Raw genomic sequence first — 15,545 nt, forward strand, 5'->3', positions numbered from 1 at the left:
GCTGAGAAACTCGACTTATACACGAGTATATACGGTATATATACAGTATATATAAAAACTCGTCGTATGGGATGAAAGAACCCATCTAGGGTGCTATGGAGGTTAGGGTTTGCAGAGCAAGTGTCAGGAGTGGCCCCTTTTAATCTTTTTCTAGTGGCAGAGATTCCCTTCAGTCTTGTCGTGCGCCGTCTTGCTTCTGGCAGAAGCGTGACAGGGAAAGGGAACTTGTTCCACAATAATAAAAACATCATACGACTATGTCAACAGAAAAATGAAAAGTTATAGCTCTTGGAAGAAGGGGAGGAAAAAGCAAAATAGAAAAAACAAAACTTTGTTGCCTTTTAAAGGGTTATTATAAAAAAGACAAACTTCTTACTTAATCTCTAAAATGCACAACTGCAAATCTAGAAACTGATAAATATTACAACATCATGACCCTGGTAACATGCATTCCAGAACAAAAGAAGTGAACAATAATAGGAGGTGGCATAAAATGTAAATCTTCATTAGTAAATTACCATAATGCCGAGATTAAAATTGGATAAGGTGCCTCATGCCAATAAGAGATGCAGCAATTAAATCTAATAAGGTATGTGTAACACAAAAGTTCATTGATTTCAATAACAATCTTGGTACAATCATAAACCCTTTGTGTGTCATATGAATAACAGTGATACATAAGTATGAACACATAAAGTGGATCCACCATAACAATAAATACATAATAATACATTTTTTTTACCTAAAGCAAGGTGCTGGTGCAATCCACAATAAGTAATGTACTGCATCTCTTCACCCCCACTTGCGTTTCACCTGGCTTCTTCCAAGGGTGTATCAGCGAGAGGGAGCACCAATGCTATAAGAATCTGGATAAGACAATCAAAAAATCGCACACACAGTTGTGTGAAAAAGTATTTGACCCCTTCCTAATTTCCTATTCTTTTGCATGTTTGTCACACTTAAATGTTTCAGATCACCAAACAAATGTAAATATTAGACAAAGATAACACAAGTAACACAAAATGCAGTTTTTAAATGAAGGTCTTTATTATTAAGGGGAAAAGAATGTACAGGGCCCTGTGTTAAAAAGTGATTGCCCCATAAACCTAATAACTGGTCGGGCCATCCTTAGCAGTAACAACTGCAGTCCAGCATTTGCGATAACTGGCAATGAGTCTTTACAATATCTGGAGGAATTTTGGCCCATTCATCTTTGCAGAATTCGGCCATATTGGAGGATTTCCAAGCATGAACCACCTTTTTAAGGTCATGCCACAGCATCTCAATCGCATTAAGGTCAGGACATTGACTAGGCCACTCCAAAGTCTTAATTTTGTTTTTCTTAAGCAATTCAGAGGTCGACTTGCTGGTGTGTTTTGGATCATTGTCCTGCTGTATAACCCAAGTGCACTTCAGCTTGAGGTCACAAACAGATGGATGGACATTCTCCTTCAAGACAGCAGAATTCATGTTTATATTTACCAAAGAAAGTCTTCCAAATCATGAAGCAGCAAAACAGCCCCAGATCATCACACTTCCACCAACACATTTCAATGTTGATGATAACATCAATTATTTACCTTTTCTGAAATGCTGTGTTACTTCTACGCCAGATGTAATTGGACATACACCTTCCAAAAAATTCCACTTTTGTATTGTCAGTCCACAGAGTATTCTCCTAAAAGTCTTTGGGATTATCAAAATGTTTTCTGACAAAACTGAGATGAGCCTTTATGTTTTTATTGCTCATCAGTGGTTTTCGCCTTGAAACTCTGCCATGCAGGTCATTTTTACCCAGTCTCTTTTGTTATGGTGGAGTCATGAACACTAACCTTAGGCCTGTTTCACACTTGCTTTTTTTTGCAGCGCGTTTTTCCCGCAAAAAAACGCATTGAAAAACGCATACAAAAGCATACAACTGCTGCGTTTTTTTCAAGCATTTTTATGAGCATGCATGAAAAAAACGCAGCGTTTTTATGCGTTTGTATGCGTTTTTAGTGCGTTTTTACCGCGTTTGCGTTTTTTTCCAACATTAGGTGGCCCCTCACACTAACCCAAACCATGACTTTACTAACCCTAACCCTGACCCTAACCCTAACCCTAACCCTAACCCTGACCCTAACCCTAACCCTAACCCTAACCCTTAACCAAACCATACTTAACCCTAACCCTGACCCTAACCCTTAACCAAACCATACTTAACCCTAACCCAAACCCTAACTAACCTTAACCCTAACCCTAACCCTGACCCTAACCCTAACCCTAACCCTAACCCTGACCCTAACCCTTAACCAAACCATACTTAACCCTAACCCTGACCCTAACCCTGACCCTAACCCTTAACCAAACCATACTTAACCCTAACCCTGACCCTAACCCTGACCCTAACCCTAACCCTGACCCTAACCCTAACCCTAACCCTTAACCAAACCATACTTAACCCTAACCCTAACCCTAACCCTAACCCTGACCCTAACCCTAACCCTAACCCTAACCCTGACCCTAACCCTTAACCAAACCATACTTAACCCTAACCCTGACCCTAACCCTGACCCTAACCCTTAACCAAACCATACTTAACCCTAACCCTGACCCGAACCCTGACCCTAACCCTAACCCTAACCCTGACCCCAACCCTAACCCTAACCCTGACCCTAACCCTTAACCAAACCATACTTAACCCTAACCCTGACCCTAACCCTGACCCTAACCCTTAACCAAACCATACTTAACCCTAACCCTGACCCTAACCCTAACCCTAACCCTGACCCTAACCCTAACCCTAACCCTAACCCTGACCCTAACCCTTAACCAAACCATACTTAACCCTAACCCTGACCCTAACCCTAACCCTAACCCTAACCCTGACCCTAACCCTTAACCAAACCATACTTAACCCTAACCCTGACCCTAACCCTGACCCTAACCCTAACCCTAAACCCCCTTAACTAACCCTAACTTTACCCAAACCCCTAAATTCCATTGTCTAAACTAATGGTAAAAAAAAAACCGCATGTGCAAAAAAACGCATACATAAGCATGCCAATGCGCACATATGCTCACCATAGACTTATAATGGGTGTCTTGCTGTAAAAAAACGCATTGCGCGCGCATGCGTTTTTTTGAGGCAAATCGGACGCACAAAAAATGCAACAAGTTGCATTTTGTGCGCCCGAGCGCATACCGCAAAAAAACGCATGCGCGGTAAAACGCGTACAAACGCATGTGTAAGCGCACATAAGCGCATCCCATGCAAAGTATAGGAAAAAAAAACGCATGCGCTATTTAGCGCTAAATTACCGCGAAAAAAAACGCAAATGTGAAACCAGCCTTAATGGAGGAAAGTGAGGCCTGTAGGTCTTTGGAAGTTGTTGCAGGGTCTTTTATGACCTCTTGGATGAGTCATCGCTGCGATTTTGGGGTAAATTTGGTTGGTCGGCCACTCCTGGGAAGGTTCAGCACTGAATAGAGTTGAGCGACTTTGGTCGGATCGGGTTTCATGAAACAAAATTTGTTTCAGATGAAACTGGTCCGACTAGGGCAAAAAAAAGTCGGAGTTTTGTCCGAAACCCGACCCCAGTGCAAGCCAATGGGGAATAAAAGTTGGCATTGAGTGAATGAATGTCATCCGCTCAATGCCGACTTTTATTTCCCATTGACTTGCATTGGGGTCGGGTTTCGGACGAAGCTCCGACTTTTTTTTGCCCTAGTCGGACCAGTTTCATCTGAAACAAATTTTGTTTCATGAAACCCGATCAGACCAAAGTCGCTCAACTCTATTCAGCACTATTCCATGATTTTGCCATTTGTGGATAATGGGTCTCACTATGGTTTGCTGGAGTCCCAAAGCTTTAGAAATGACTTTATAACCTTTTTCAGACTGACAGATCTCAATTACTTTGTTTCTCATTTGTTTCATAATTTCTTTGGATAGCAGCATGATGCCTAGCTTTTGAAGTTCTTTTAGTCTACTTCACTTTGTCATGCAAGTCCTATTTAAGTGATTTCTTGATTGAGAACAGGTGTGGCAGTAATCAGGCCTGGGTGTAGCTAGTGAATTTGAACTCTGCCTCCCAAAGAGGTGACAAACCAAAGATAATTTATGTTTTAAGGGGGGGAATAACTTTTTCACCCAGGGCCCTGTAGGCTTGGATTACTTTTTACTTTAATAATAAAGACTTTCATTTAAAGATTTTCACTCGTCTCTTATGCCCTGGCATGTAACATGAAAATGGGAGACCTGGCTGGATGTGTGAACTTGTGCTGTGGGGCGCTAATAATAATAATCTTTATTTATATAGCGCCAACATATTCCGCAGCGCTTTACAGTTTAACAGTTCCAAACATAAGTCATAAATAACAACGTTAACAATACAATAATTAAAGCAAAATAAGACGACCCTGCTCATGAGAGCTTACAATCTACAATGAGGTGGGGGAGATACAAAGTACAGGTGTGTATTTACTATGATGGTCCAGCCATCTTGAGGGAGTGAGGGATGGATGGAGATAGTGAATGGGCTACAGATGCACACTTACACATAGAATGACTGTGATTAGTGAACGTGATAGGCTGCTCTGAACAAATGTGTTTTGAGTGAGCGCCTGAATCTATGCAAATTGTGGATAGTCCTAATTTCTTGGGGTAGAGCATACCAGAGTTGAGGCTGAGGATGCACTGCTTGTCATGGTTGCATTACTTCATGTCTGTCTGCAAAGCCACAACATAACCTCCTCATCTTCCTCCTCCACCTCCTCTGCTGAGCTACTCAGCTGCATACCTCTGGGTACACACCAAGTGGGATCAACAACCACATAGTCATACTCTCTTTTCTCACACTCGCCACCCTGAGAGTCACCCTCCTCCTCTTCCTGCTCTGACACAACATGTTACGGGCTGGCGGAACGCACCAAATAATAAAGATGGTATTTAGGTGTGTTCGCAGCCCGGGGTCCACCGTGCAGAGGTGTTAACTGCTGCTCGGTAATGGCGGACGCTATATGGCGGTATAATAACAGGACACACGGGGTTAACCTCACCCAATGTGTACAGAAGCGGATTGTTATCTCTCAGAGCCACACAACCACCAAATAATAAATGCCGTAGCCTGTTATTGCTCACAGAGCTCGGCAGTGTGAGCGCTAGCGTATAGTCACAGAACTCAGCCCTTAGACCGCAGGACTGAAGTGCCTCTAGACCGCTAGTGCTCGGCACCGTGACTGCGATGCCAGCAAGGGTTAAATCACGTGTGCAAGTGTGCACAGTGCCACTCAGGTGGACGCCACTAATCACCCTGGGTTGGGTCAGGTAAGCGCACAGGTTGCGCAAGGCGTTGTACAAGCGTGGCTGTCACTTGCCGCGGTTCGATAGTGCCCTGCAGTGGGCGACACCATCGGACGCTAATGTGTAGATGGCTGGTATGCACTGTGGCCTATAGACTAGCCACTGACAGGCGCTGACTCGAACTCTAAACCCTAACCACATTCGTATTATCAGAGGGAAGGGGTTTAAAAATGAGTCAGTCACCAGATACATGCATCCATCATCATACACTCCAAACTATTTCAGTCTATACTAGCGCATGGGCGAGCGGCCATGCAAACCTTTTTTTAGCCAAGGGCGTCCGGGACCTTCCTGGCTTCTCGCATGGGCCAATCCGAACACGAGAAGGACCTGAGCATGTGACCCTCGATCTCCAATGGGAGATCACTCCACGGACATGCTCAGTGGCCCGACATTAGGACTTAGTCGCTGGAGAATCTCGCTGCTGAGCAGCATGCATTGTCATAGCTGTGCCAGAGGTGGCAGCAGCAAGCAAACCCACGGAGTTGGCCTGGGCAGAGCGCCGGGACCGATGAATCTGCTGAGCAGGCTCCACTGCAGCCAAAGAAGAATGGGAGACTGCTGGGTGCAAGGCTCTGGATTCCTGTTGTGCAGTGGCATGAACCCAACGCCTAACATTACCCCCCCTCCTAGGGCCCCCTCCCCTCTGAGCCTCGCTACGCTCAAACGCCGCAATGAGGAGCGGAGCGTGTATGTTCTTCATTTGCTCCCAGGTCTGAGCCTCTGGACCATGACCCTTTCAATCCACCAAATAAAACTTTTTGCCCCGCATCACCTTGCATCCCACAATGGCATTGACCTCAAATTCGTCCGAAGACAAGTCTGATGTCCACGCAGATTACTCGGAGAACTGGGACAAGTGAACAGGCTTAAGGAGGGACACGTGGAATGTATCAGAGATAGCCAAGTGTGGTGGAAGGGCCAGACGGTAGACCACAGAGCTGATCTGCTCGAGGCCCTTGAAGGGGCCAATGTAGCGCGGTGCGAACTTAGCGAACTCTACCCGCAGCCTGATGTTTCGGGCGGAGAGCCACACCAAGTCGCCAGGGGCAAAAGTCGGAGCAGGGCGCCGGTGTTCATCAGCGGAGGTCCTCATTCTCTCCTTGGAAGCCCGGATAGCATCCTGGGTGCGATCCCAAATGTCGCGTGCCTCCACCGCCCAGTCTGCCACCCTGGAGTCGGTGGATGACACGAGCATGGGCACAGGGACGCGCGGATGCTGGCTGTAATTTAGGAGGAATGGGGTCTGACCGGTGGAGTCAGCCACAGCATTGTTCAAAGCGAACTCTGCCCACGGCAGCAAGGATGCCCAGTAGTCCTGCCTGGCCGAGGCAAAATGTCGAAGATATGTGATCAGGGTCTGGTTGGCTCTCTCTACCAACCCGTTCGTCTTGGGATGATAGGCCGAGGAGAGATTCAGCTCAATGCTGAGCAGGGAACAAAGCTCTCTCCAAAACCGGGACGCAAACTTAGGACCCTGGTCACTGACAATCTTGTCCGGCATGCCATGCAGGCGGAAAACGTGCTTAATGAACAACACTGACAGGCCCCGTGCAGAAGGTAACCGGGAGAGAGGTACCAGGTGCACCATCTTAGAGAAATGGTCGGTGACAGCCTAAATGACCGTGCTGCCACTGGACTTGGGTAGCCCCACCACAAAGTCCATACCGACCATCTCCCAGGGCCTGTCCGCTACTGACAGAGGAAAAAGAAGCCCAGCGGGCCGCTGCCGAGAGGACCTATTCTGGGCGCAAGAGACGCATGCCTGAATATAGTCCCTGACGTCACGGGCCATTTGCGGCCACCAGTAAGTCCTCGCCAGAAGCTCAGAGGTCCGTTTTATCCCGAAATGTCCACCCACCCTGGTCGAATGAGCCCAAGAGAGGACCTCCTTTCGCAGACGGGCAGGGACAAATCTCTTGCCCAGAGGTACTGACTCAAGGGCAACCGGAGCCACAGTCCTCAGGCTCTCGGATGGGACGATCAGCCGAGGCTCCTCCTCCTCTTCCTCCGATGACACCACGAAGCGGGAGAGAGCACCGGCCAGGACGTTCTTCTCCCCGGAGAGAAAATGGAGGGTGAAGTGGAACCGCAAAAAGAACAAAGACCATCTGGCCTGCGAGAATTTAGCCGCTGGGGTGTTTGTAAAAACACCAAGTTTTTGTGGTCGGTGAACACCTGTAAAGGATGGCGAGCCCCCTCCAGGAGGTGTCTCCACTCCGAGAAGGCCAACTTCATCGCTAGCATCTCCCTGTCCCCGATGGCATAATTCCTCTCCGCCAGTGTGAAGGTCTTGGAGAAAAAGAAGCATGTGTGCTTCCGACCTTGCGTGTCCTTCTGAAACAGGACCGCTTCAGCACCGACGGAAGAGGCATCCACTTCCAGAATGAAGGGCTTATCTACATTGGGGCGATGTAGAATAGGAGCGCTAGCGAAATGGGACTTAATGGAGGAGAAGGCCTTAGAGACCGGTTCCGACCACAACTTGGGGTTTGCACCCTTCTTAGTGAGGGCTACCAAGGGTGCTACCAAAGTTGAGAAGTGGGGGATGAATTGGTGATAGTAATTTATGAACCCCATAAAGCGCTGCACCGCTTTGAGAGAATGAGATTCCTGCCAATCCGTCACCGCCTGTAGCTTGGCAGGATCCACGGCCAATCCCCGGGCGGAGATGATATAGCCCAGGAAAGGCAAGGACTCCTGCTCAAACACACACTTCTCCAACTTGGCATAGAGGAAGTTTGCCTGCAGGTGATCGAAAACTTTGCAAACATCTCTCCAGTGGGAGTCAATATCTGGTGAGTAGATGAGAATATCATCCAGATAGGCTACTACCGAGGTGGTAAGCAAATCCCGGAAGATATCGTTCACAAAGTCTTGGAAGACGGCCGTGGCATTACAGAGACCAAAGGGCATCACCAGGTATTCATTGTGCCCATCCCTGGTGTTAAATGCCGTCTTCCATTCGTCCCCATCATGGATGCGAATCAGGTTGTAACTCCCCCCCGCAGATCAAGTTTGGAAAACACCCTTGCTCCCCGTAGCCTATCAAACAGCTCTGATATCAGTGGCAGAGGATACTTATTCTTAACGGTGATGGCGTTAAGACCCCTGTAATCAATGCAAGGACGTAGTTCCCCACTCTTCTTCTGGACGAAGAATCCCGCCCCCGCTGGTGACACTGACTTCCTAATGAATCCTCTTGCCAGATTCTCCCTGATGTATTGAGACACGGCCTCTGTCTCCAGGAGAGATAAGGGGATAGACTCGACCCCGGGGAGGCTCAGCACCAGGCAAGAGGTCAATAGGACAGTCATAGGGGCGATGCGGTGGAAGGGTCTCCGCCGCCTTTTTGGAGAACACGTCCGCATACTGTCAATAGCGTTTGGGGAGTGAGGAGAGATCTGCGGGAACCTCGGTGGAGGCAGCCTGAACACACTCCCTCAGACATCTACCCTCACATGATTTACTCCACCCAATAATCCTCCCTGAGGACCACTCTATATGGGGGGAGTGGTACCTCAACCAGGGGACCCCTAGAAGTACCTGGTCAATACCCTCGGGCATGACGAGGAGGGATATCGTCTCCTGATGAGATGGAGCCACTGAGAGTAACAAGGGGCGGTCTGGTGGGTTATCTGTGAGGGTAGAGTGGCGCCGTTCACCACTCTGACTGTGACTGGTGTAGACATCATAACCAGGGGTATAGCATGCCATTAAGCGAAGGCTGACAACATAAAATCACCCTCTGCCCCGGAATCCACGCAAACCTTCACCGCCAGAGTGGAAGAATCAACCTCAAGTGTCCCCTTAAAGGACAGCTTGGAGGAAAACGCCGCTGATTCTAGTGCGCCGCCTCCTACGGCCACTAGGTGTGAGCGTTCTCCCAGCTGCTGTGGGCACCGGTTGGCAAGGTGACCGGACTGACGGCAAACATGACAGCTCACAGGAGCTCGAGCGGACCGGGGCCTGGATCCCTCACGGGAAGCCCCCTGACGCTCAGATGCCCAATCGGAAGATTCCAGAGGTTTAGCAAAGCTAGGTGCCAACCTAAACCTCTGCCTACACTGGGCCCGCTCCAACCTTCGCTCGGTGAAGCGAAGATCAATACGGGTGGAGACAGTGATAAGCTCCTCCAGTGTAGCGGTAATCTCCCTGGTGGCCAGAGCATCCTTCACATGGCCAGTCAAACTTCTCCAGAATGCCGGAATGAGGACCTTATTGGGCCGCTCTAACTCTGAGGCCAGCGTCCTGAACTGGATGGCAAAGTGGCTGACCATGGACGAGCCCTGTGATAATACCAGCAGCCGGAGCACGGTGTCATGGGTGACTCGTGGTCCCAGGAAGACCTGCTTCAGAGTGTCCAAGAACAGCGAGACACTCTGCACCACATGATCACCACACTCCCACAGCGGTGTGGCCCACTCCAAAGCCCTTCCCGACAAGAGGGAAATAATAAATCCCACTTTAGCCTGCTCAGAGGGGAATCGTGCAGCCAGCAGCTCCAGCTGTATAGAGCACTGACTTACGAAACCCCTACAAGAAGCACTATTATCCGAGAACTTCTCGGGTAGCGGGAGGCAGGACAAAGTTGGGGCAGGGATGGCTGTGGTCGCACGGGAGACAGCCTCTGTGGCTGCCTGAACAGCGACCGCAGTAACATCCGCAGCTGAGGCTGAACGCTCGAGAGCTGCTAACCTGCCCTGCAGCTACTGGATGTACTGCAGTAGTCGCTGTTCATCCACCATTAGTAGCAAGACCCTGGTGCTAGCATAATGTTACGGGCTGGCGGAACGCACCGAATAATACAGATGGTATTTAGGTGCGTTCGCAGCCCGGGGTCCACTGTGCAGAGGTGTTAACTGCTGCTCGGTAATGGCGGACGCTATATGGCGGTATAATAACGGGACACACGGGGTTAACCTCACCCAATGCGAGCCTTTTATAGCCACGGGTGTCCGGGACCTTCCTGGCTTCTCGCATGGGCCAATCCAAACACGAGCAGGACCTGAGCACGTGACCCTCGATCTCCAAAGGGAGATCACTCCACGGGCATGCTCAGTGGCCCGACAAGAGGACGTAGTCCCTGGAGAATCTCACTGCTGAGCAGCATGCATTGTCATAGCTGTGCCAGAAGTGGCAGCAGCAAGCAAACCCACAGAGTTGGCCTGGGCAGAGGGCTGGGACCGACAAATCTGCTGTGCAGGCTCCACTGTGACTGAAGAAGAATGGGAAACCGCTGGGTGCAAGGCTCTGGATTCCTGCTGTGTAATGGCAGGAACCCGATGCCTAACACAACAGTACAGTACACGTGTGCCTCTGATATCTGAGTCTCATCAGGATCACCTCCACCCTCGGTGGTTAATGTCTGGTGACAAGGATCTGGTGTCTGCTCGGACCCCACTTTATCCGGTCTTGGATCCAACATGAAAAAATTTAGGACATTTGTGCAGATGCTTTCCTTCTCTGGATTCTGTGACTCGTCAGAGCAGACCTCTGATGCCCATGGAATAGAATGTGTGAACATTAACAGCTCTGCCAAATGGCCCATCTGAGGTTCCCTACAGTCAGTGCGGTGTTTGGAATTTTTTGACGCATGGGGAAACGAGGGTGATTAGAGGGCCACCTCTGACGATTGTAGTGTGTGATGTTAAGGAAGAGCATTAGAGGCCACTTGATGCAGAAGTTGCAATCCACTGTAGCACATGCTCTTTGTGAGCCTCATCTACAAGGTGTACTGCTGTGCTGCTGCCAAAGAAAAGGAGTCGAGTAGCCTGGGCAGTAACAGATGTTGTTAATTGTTTTTGGTTAGAACGAGACGGTGTTTGTTCAGTTGAGCTTTTATTCACATTAACACCTAACCCACATACATGCCACAACACCAAGTCTATTCCTCCTTCCACCGTGACCTTGCTTTTCCCACTCATGTTGTAAGTAGCCTTCCCCTCTTGTAACCTGCTGTTTCACAAACTTAAGGCCCCGTCTCACATAGCGAGATCGCTAATGCATCACCGATTTTGTGACGCAACAGCGATCTAGCCTGCAATCTCACTACATGTGACACGCAGCAGCGACCGGCCCCCCTGCTGGATATCGCTGATCGTGCAGGAATGTCCTGGGCCATCGTTTCGTAGTGGCCAGCATGCATCGCTGTGTTTGATTGCTGGATCGTTGCTGTGTCGCTGAAGAGACATGGCTGTTTGGCAGCTTACTAGCGATCATTTAGCGATGCACCAGCGATCCCTAACAGGTCAGAACGTTGTCGGGATCGCTGATGCGTCGCTAAGTGAAACTTGACCCTTAGGCCCACAGCTATCAGTCACCTGTCACTTAATGAACAATCACTATTTACTTTCATAGATATTGTGCCTGAACAACAGTTAAGCCTAACGATTTTTAAGTGGAAATCTGGCCTTCTGATTTGCCACTGAAACAGTTTAATCACAAATGATTTGGAGAAGCTAATTGGGCCTTGTGGCTGTACCACTAAATTAAGCTTAATGATTTTTAAGTGCAAATCTGGCCTTCTGATTTGTCTCTGAAAGACAGTTTTATCACAAACAATTTAGAGTAGCAAAAGGCTTCCTGAGATTGCCACACAGTATTTGCACTATCTACTTCAATGCTAGAAGATCAAGTTCACACAGGACAGGATCCTATCTTTTTAACTGACAACTTCACTTTCAGCACCAGCACTTACGCAGGAGTGACCTCTCTGCATTGTGACACTGAGACAATGGTGCCAGCAAAACAAGATGTCCGCTTTTTATATGGCCAGGGACATGTGACTTCGGCAGCCAATCACAGAAGACCTTGTGTCATCACATATGGATGGTTTCTGCTCCCTGATTGGTTGATGGAACCAACGCACATAAAGTTAAGGGAAAAAAAAAAGAGCGTTCCACTCCTGTAACCTCTCTACACGCTCTTCTATCCTCTCCACAACTCCTCCCCTCATCAAACAAGTTTCCCCACTCCCCCTCTCATCATACAGCACCACTATCCTAGCCAAGGTAATAACAAAAGCGATGATTATTCGAACTGTGACTGAATTTTGCCGACTTTGAATAAAAATGCTCATGAAAGCGAACATGAATCCAAATGTGCGACATTCGTGCCGAATTTGAGATTGGTGAGCGTTTTCCGAACACGTTCGCACATCTCTAGTCTTCAGTACCCCTCACTTCTTCACGCCAACCCAGCTTGACACTGCAGTTCAGCTAGCAAGAGTCCTTTACTAAAACAGTGGTTCCGCGTCTTCTTTCTCCTGCGGGGAGCTACTTTTCCTGTATGGTTGATACTTATCTTCTCTGATGCTGACACTCTGGAATTTCCGCAACGGTCACAATCTTCGTCTCATATACTCCATCCTGTCTAAGCCCTTTACCTATAGAAGTTATAAACTCTAAGCCTTACTGCTAGGCATTATCTCCTTGGACTAGTCTCCTATCTATCACTCTGTCTCTCGATCATGCTTCCTCGTTTCTGCTCCGGATCACACTCTCTCTCTCGAGGTCTCGACTCACTTCTAAGGACATCCAAGAAATACGACACTGCTCACATTGGACCTCAGGTCCTTTCACTATGCATTCCAGGCCTAATCTAACATTCTAACAGGAGCTGTCATTTTCTCTTCAGGTTAGCACCTCAGACTCTGGGCTAGTCCCAACCATTAACTCTTGCTATTCCTACTGTCTGCAATTCACAATAATAGCATCATTAACACAAGTAACAATTCACATTATACATCACAGTTCATATCACAATAACACTCATTTCTTCAAAGAGGAACTTGGCCAATATGTCCATCTCCTTCCAATGATATGCACCTTCAATCAGTGTTCTGTTTATTGCAGCACATCCCGTCACAGAGCTATCACATAAAAAGTGACTTTCAGTCCACGACCAAGGTGAAACGCATTTGTTATGTCACGACCAGTTGGAGGAAGAGATAAAGATCTCATTGTCACCAGTTGCCATGGACAGGAAGATGAAATTTGTGGTACAGTTTTTGCATGGCATGTGCACGGCCACAGCGCTAGTCCACAAAATAGTGAAAAAGTGAACAGTAATGGCAAAGTAGAACCAAATGTTAATTTTGAGCTGAAAAGGTGGTTAGTGTCAATTTTTGACTTATGTGTCCGGTTCTCTTGAGCAGAGGAGTATCTGGGGGGGCAACCGAGGTATGTGCCCTGGGCGCAGCTGGCAGGGGGCGCAGTCGGGCCACCTAATGTGGCGGTCAAAAGTGTCTCCCCTGGCAGCTGCACACTGCCACCCGGACTGAGAATCGGCAGTTCTCTGAGCTGGCTGTCAAGCTGACAGCCGGCACAGAGAAACTGCTGTGCGCCATCTCCCAGTGTCCAATAGTACTCATGTCTAACAGACTCGATTACAATAGAAGCTCAGAGTGATGCCAGCAGTGTGATCATGCCATTGTGATTACTGTGTGTGTGGAGGGGGGTATTTACTGTGTGTGGGGCTATTTACTGTGTGTGGGGCTATTTAGTGTGTGTGTGAGGGGCTATTTACTGTGTGTGTGAGGGGGTAATTACTGTGTGGTATTTACTGTGTGTGAGGGGGTATTTACTGTGTGTGTGGAGGGGGGCATTTACTGTGTGTGAGGGGGTATTTACTGTGACATAGTGACAAGGTGCAGACACAATATGGGGAGCAGGAGAAATTTGAAGACGCAATATGAGAAGGATACTATGAGATAGGGGCATGTATGATGGAAGGGTGTAGACTCAGTATGGTGAGTGGTAATATGTGTGCGGACACAGTATGAGGAGCGAGGGGAAAATGTATGAGGACACAGTATGGAGGGTGATGGGATGGGTGTGGACACAGTATGAGAAGTCAGAGGGATGTGTGAAGAGGCAGTATGGAAAGTGAGAGGGTAAATGTATGAGGATAGAGGGGGAAACCTGTGAGGAGACAATATGGTGGTAAAAAAGTGTCAGAGAGCACAAAATGTAGACTGAGTAGTTGGGGTGTGGCATGGTGCAACAGTGTATAAAGGTACTGTCACACTTAGCGATGTACCAGCGATCCCGACCAGCGATATGACGCGGTCAGGATCGCTGGTACATCGCTAAGTGGTCGCTAGTGAGCTGCCACACAGGCAGATCTCACTAGCGACATCGCTGGAGACGGGGGTCGCTACTTACCTGTCACACCAGGCGATCCTGCGTCCTCCCGCCCGGCTCCACGCGTCGCTCGTCTTCACAGCAGGAAGCGCCGCAGGAAGCTGACGACAAGAAACAGTCCTGAACGTTCTCGCGCGATCAGCGATAACCAGCAGGGGAGCGGGTCGTAGGTAAGTATCACACACAGAGATATCGCTAGCAATATCGCTATAACGTCACTAGTTATAGCGATATTGCTAGTGATATCTCTTAGTCTCTTAGTCTTCAAACAGAGGCTGGACAGCCATCTAACTGGGATGATTTAGCGAATCCTGCTTTGAGCAGGGGGTTGGACCAGATGGCCCAGGAGGTCCCTTCCAACTCTACGATTCTATGATTCTATGATTCTAGTGTGACTGGCCCTTAAGGCCACAGCCAGGAGGTGATAGTATACCAAGGGGGAGTGATGAGGAGGCTCAGGTTAGATACTGTGTTCTATAGGGGGAACTCAGTGTGAGAGAACAGTGTTCCAGTATGGAAACGAGCAAGCAGTGTGGTGAGCATGTAGCAAAAGAGGAACAGTGTGGGGACACAATTTTTGCAGGAAATTTAGTGAGTGGCAATTATTTATTCAGGGGCTCAGTGTAGAGCAAATATTTTTATTTGGGAGCAATATAGTGACCCCTCCCAGAGTCTGAAGGAGGAGTGAAGAGGAACACAATCCAAGCTACTTGAGGTCTAGTGTGAAGTTTTCACAATCAGTGATGGTTTGGGGAGCCATGTCATCTGTTGTTGTAGGTCCACTGTGTTTTATCAAGACCAAAGTTAGCATAGCCATCTACCAGGAAATTCATGTTTCCCTCTGCCAATAAGCGTTTCGGAGATGGAAATTTCACTCTCCAGCAGGACTTGGCACCTGACCACACTGCCAAAAGTACCAATACCTGGTTTACAAACAACAGTATCGCTGTGCTTGATTGGCCAGCAAACTCGCCTGACCTTTACCCCATAGAAAATCTATGGGGTATTGTCAAGAGGAAGATGAGAGACACCAGACCCAACAATGCAGACGAGCT

This window comes from Dendrobates tinctorius, unplaced genomic scaffold (assembly GCF_039654945.1).
Source record: "Dendrobates tinctorius isolate UK_male_01 unplaced genomic scaffold, ASM3965494v1 ptg000145l, whole genome shotgun sequence".
NCBI classification, from domain to species: Eukaryota; Metazoa; Chordata; class Amphibia; order Anura; family Dendrobatidae; genus Dendrobates; species Dendrobates tinctorius.